The following is a 5,504-nucleotide window of genomic DNA, read 5'->3' on the forward strand; positions in this document are numbered from 1 at the left end:
TGTTACGAGCAAGCCGGTGAGATTGACAACCTCACTGTTTCGTTGGGGCAAAGTACTTTGGTTGTGTTGTGCAGGTTCCACGTTGGCGCCGGAATCCCTGGTGTTGCGCCGCACTACATCTCGCCGCCATCAACCTTCAACGTGCTTCTTGGCTCCTCCTAGTTCGATAAACCTTGGTTTCTTTCTGAGGGAAAACTAGCTACTGTCTGCATCACACCTTCCTCTTGGGGCTCCCAACGGACGTGTTAATTGCACGCATCAGTCCCCGAGGGTCGACTTGGGCTGAAGGGACGAGCCGAGTCTTCTTATTTTTTATTTGGATCCGGACTACTCTTTTTCCTTTTACTGACAATCGCTCCCCTTACCCGTGCAGGCGGAGGTGAGGCGACTGACGGCGCTAGTGAAGGAGGCGGCGAAGAAGAACCGCCAACTCATCGCCATTGGCAGTGAGTTTCTTCCCCCCTCCTTTTTTTGCACTTGACTTCTTTTGTTTTCCGCTTGGTGTGGAATTGATCTCATTAGCCTCCGTTTCATGTAGCAGAGGCGCAGGAGAGGGCGCTTGCCGAGGCCCGCAAGGGGTTCATGAAGGATTCCTTCTATCGGGAGGCTGAATTCCGGGCGACCCAGGCCGAGGAGGCGAAGAAGAAGGCGAAGGCGGAGGTCGCGGACCTTACCAAGGTCCTGGAGGACAAGGGTAAGGAGCTGGAAGACGTCATCGCCGAGTACAAGGGCAAGCTTGAAGCTGCGGCGGAAGACAGGGACACGGCTCGGGGCGTCGCGGCGGCGCTGCGGGAGGAGATTGCGTCCCTGAAGCAGCAGCACGCTAAGGAGCTCGCAACGGAGAAGGCGACATCAGAGGGTGTTGTCTTGGCCATGCAGGCCGAAAAGACCAGCTTCGAGGCCTTCGTCCGCGAGATGTCGCAGCAGCTTCTTGGTGAGTCTTCCTCTTTGTTCTTGTTTTTTGGTGAAACCTATGGCGACTTTCGTGTGGGTGCTAGTCGCTGACCGTGGCGAGTCCGTCTCGGGGGCGACCGCGAGCGTGGCGAGTCCACCGCAAGGGCCAGTCCCTGGGCGTAGCGAGTTCGTCTCGCGGGCCCAATCCCCGAGCGTGGCGAGTCCGTCTCGTGGGACCAGTCCCCGAGCATGGCGAGTCCGCCTCGTGGGACCAGTCCCCGAGCGTGGCGAGTCCGTCTCGTGGGGCCAGTCCCCGAGCGTGGCGAGTCCGTCTCGTGGGGCCAGTCCCCGAGCGTGGCGAGTCCGTCTCGTGGGGCCAGTCCCCGAGCGTGGCGAGTCCGTCTCGTGGGGCCAGTCCCCGAGCGTGGTGAGTCCGTCTCGTGGGGCCAGTCCCCGAGCGTGGCGAGTCCGTCTCGTGGGACCAGTCCCCGAGCGTGGCGAGTCCGCTTCCTTTTTTATTTTTATATGACGTTGTCGTTGATGTTGGCCTTGTTTACTTTCAGGCCAGTGCGAGCTCGTGGAGACGGCGACCCCGCGGGAGTGCCTGGAGGCTGCGACTACGCGCATCATCGCCTGTGCTGGTGAGATTCTAGCGGCGCTGCAGTATCTTAGTCCGCGGGAGGTGATTCCTCGTGACGCGCCGTCGGTCTTCAAGGCCGTCTCCGACATCCCGGCGGTAGTTGATTGGCTCCGCCGATCTTCTTGCCGGGTGGGCGTTACCATGGCTTTGAGCATGGTACTTTCCCACTACACGGAGGGCTTTGAGGTGGAAGAGGTGACGGCTGGCTTCCCATCGAAGACCGGCGAGTTCGATGTCGCCGAGGTGCTGCGACTGATGGAGGCGGTGCGCCCTTATGCTGACCGGGTGCTGGCAACTGCGGACTTGGAGACGCACATCGTCAGCCAGTCTCCTCCTGAGGACGCGGGGAAGGAGGCGGGCCCGAAGGACTTCCCCGCCGAGCGCCTGTTCCATGCTGCGGGCACCAACGCCTTGTCCACCTACCCCGTCGTCCGGTACACTCCCAAGTTCCGCCATGGGGAGGATGGAGCCGAGCCGGTGATAGAGGAGAACCCGGGATCCTCCAAGTAGTTGGTCATTTGTGCGGAGGCTCCCTTATGACCTGTATGAAAAAAGATTTTTGTCCCTGCGAGCATGAGACTCGTGGGTGTTAGTTGTACATAAGTTATTTTCTGTTTTGCGCACTGTTATTTGTTGGTTAATATATATGCTCTTGCATGTTTTGTGTGTTGCGAGCCGACTCTCCATGGCCAGAGGGGCCAGTCGCGGTGCGACCCCGATGAAGGCTATTGACTTGACTGGTTTCCTTGTCGAGCTGGGCGTCCCCAGTCGCAGTACGTAGTCATTGTTAGTGCGAATAGTAGCCTCATGGGTGGAGGAGTGGGTCATTTTTTGTCTTGCGCTGTTTTTGAGTAGCGCGCCTCTCGTCGTGGCTCGGGGAGCCTTTCGCTTTGGCCACTCCAAAGGGGTTCTTGGTGTGGCGTTGTTCCTTGGCGAGCCGCGGGTCCGTTTTGCGGAGTCCCTGGTCGAAGTACTTAGCCTTTCAAGTCACCTGCCTAAGGTAGAGGAGGGTGTGTTGGCGTGCTGTATGGCGTAGCACTGTACGATTGCCGGGGCCCGGAAGGCTGGTCGGGCGGGCGACCCTGCTGGAGGATCCAGTCGCCGTTTTCGCTTGTCGGCGTAAGGGATTTGGGGTTTGTCCGGACCTGGTGTTGCGACCGGCTTTTCCCTGTCGTGCCCTTGTTAGCCGAGCTACTTGGCTGATCTGGAATCTGTTCTGCCAGCAGCAGCAATCGAAGGTCTCCCAGTCTCGGGTCGTGCGTTTGAGCGACTGACCTCGCTTGCGTGAGATGGGAGATAAAGTTGCATGACGAATGACGGCGAAGCGATCGGCGAATGCGACTTTTGACATGGCGAGTTTTTATTTGATATGCGGGGAATTCTTTACATGCCTTTTCTAAGTGTAGAACCAACGGAGGAGGTTGACATTCCAAGGCCGCTCGACTTCCCTGGTGAGCGGCTCGCCCTTGTCATCCTTGCGAATATCGGTGAGATAGTAGGAGTCGTTGTCGAGCGCGCGGCTGATGGCGAATGGCCCTTCCCATGGAGGGGAAAGCTTGTGCATGCCCTTCTTGTCCTGTATTAGCCGCAAGAAGAGGTCGCCTTCTTGGAAGGAGCGGCTGCGGACACGGCGACTGTGGTAGCGGCGGAGACCTTGCTGGTAGATGACTGTCCTGGCGAGTGCGAGGTCGCGTGCTTCGTCGAGGAGGTCGACATCATCTTGTCGAGCGCGCTCGTTTTCTTCCTCGACCTAGTTGGCGACTCGTGGCGAATCCTAGGCCATGTCCGTGGGCATGATAGCTTCGGCGCCGTACACAAAGAAGAAAGGCGTGAAGCCAGTCGACCTGTTGGCTGTTGTGCGGATGCCCCAAAGGATGGAGGGGAGTTCTTCTGCCCAGCATCCGGCTGCGCGCTCCAGAGGTACTACTAACCGTGGTTTGATTCCATGGAGGATGCTCTGGTTTGCTCTTTCTGCTTGCCCATTCGACTCGGGTGTGCGACTGACGCGAGGTCGAGTCGGATGCCCTTGTCTTCACAGAAGTCGGCCATTTCTCCCTTGGCGAAGTTGGTGCCGTTGTCCGTGATGATGCTGTGGGGATAGACGTAATGGTAGATCAATTCGCGCAGGAATTTGGTGGCCGTTTTACCATCACACTTCTTGATGGGTTTTGCCTCCACCCATTTGGTGAATTTGTCCATGGCGACCAGGAGGTGGGTGTACCCGCTGGGGGCTGTCTTGAACTTGCCCACCATGTCCATGCCCCAAACGGCGAACAGCCAGGTGAGTGGTATGGTCTTCAGCGCCGAGCCCGGCATGTGCAATTGACTTGCGTACCTCTGGCATCCAGCGCACGCGCGGATGAGGTCGACTGCGTCTTCGAGGGCTGTTGGCCAGTAGAAGCCGTGCCGAAAGGCTTTGGCAACGATCGAACGTGCTCCTGCGTGGTAGCCGCAGTCGCCCGCGTGGATATCGCGCAGGATGTTGCGTCCTTCATCAGCGGTGACACACCGCTGGAACACTCCAGAAACGCTGCGTTTGTAGAGCTCGTTGTTGATGATGGTGAAGGACTTACAACGGCGTACGAGTGCACGTGCTTCCGTTTCATCCGCTGGCAGTGCTTGGCGCTGGAGGTACCCTAGGTACGGTGCTGTCCAATCGTCGGTGTCCGAGGCGAGTGCAACTAAGGCAGAGTCGGGTGCGGGTGGTTCGGCGATGTCGATCTCCCGCGGCGCGCGCACCGTCGGGTGGATGAGGATGTCGAGGAAGACGCCGGGCGGTGGCGGGAGTCGCTTGGAGCCGAGCCTCGCCAGGGCGTCCGCTTCTTCGTTCTTGCGTCTGTCGACCCACTCGACGACGTGACCGGCGAAGCTGGCGCCGGCCTGGTCGACCGCGCGCTTGTTGGCGATCATGTTGGCGTCGGTGGCGTCGCAGGTGCCGGATGTCTGGCTGGCGACGAGGTCGGAGTCGCCGAGGCAGCGTAGCCATGCTGCGCCCATCTCCTTTGCGACGCGCATGCCGTGGAGGAGCGCCTCGTACTCGGCCATGTTGTTGGTGCAGGGCTCGAATCGGAGTTGCAGGACGTACCTCACGGTGTCGCCTTTGGGCGAAGTGAGGACGACTCCCGCTCCTGCTCCTTCGAGGTTTTTGGAGCCGTCGAAGTGCAGTGTCCAGTGCTTGAGGTCTGCGGGAGAGGTTGGCTGCTGGGCCTCCTCCCAATCGGCAAGGAAGTCGGCGAGCGCCTGGGATTTAATGGCGTGGCGCGACTCGTATGTGATGTTGTGGACGCCGAGTTCGACTGCCCATTTGGCGACCCGACCGGTTGCGTCGCGGTTGCGGATGATGTCGGCGAGTGGCGTTGAGGCGACCACCTTGATGGGATGCTCGTGGAAATAAGGGGCCAGCCGCCGTTGAGCCCTGAGCACTGCGTATACCAGCTTTTGGTAATGCGGGTAGCGCTGCTTTGACTCGATGAGGGCCATGCTGATGTAGTAGACCGGGCGTTGTGTTAGCTGGTCTTTCCCTTCCTCCTGGCGTTCGACGACCATTACCGCACTGATCGCGCGATTGGACGCGGCGACATACAGTAGCATTGTTTCCTTTGGGAACGGGGCCGCAAGGACAGGAGCGTTTCGCAGGGCGTGCTGGAGTTCTTCCAGGGCTTTCTGTGCTTCGTCCGTCCATTCGAACGACTCTGATTTCTTCAGGAGGCGATAGAGCGGAGTGGCGTTGTCGCCGAGTCGGGGTATGAAGCGACTGAGGGCCGCGACTCGCCCGACGAGTTTCTGCGCGTCGACCAGGCAGGTTGGTTGCTTGGTGCGCATGACTGCCAAAGTTTTTCCGGGTTGGGCTCGATGCCGCGCTTGGACACGACATAACCGAGGAGTTGTCCGGATGGAACCCCGAAGGTGCACTTCAGGGTGTTGAGTTTGATCTGGTAGCGCCGCAGATTGGCGAATGTCTCGGCGAGGT

The sequence above is a fragment of the Lolium rigidum genome, chromosome 1, assembly GCF_022539505.1.
Source record: "Lolium rigidum isolate FL_2022 chromosome 1, APGP_CSIRO_Lrig_0.1, whole genome shotgun sequence".
In the NCBI taxonomy this organism is placed as follows: domain Eukaryota; kingdom Viridiplantae; phylum Streptophyta; class Magnoliopsida; order Poales; family Poaceae; genus Lolium; species Lolium rigidum.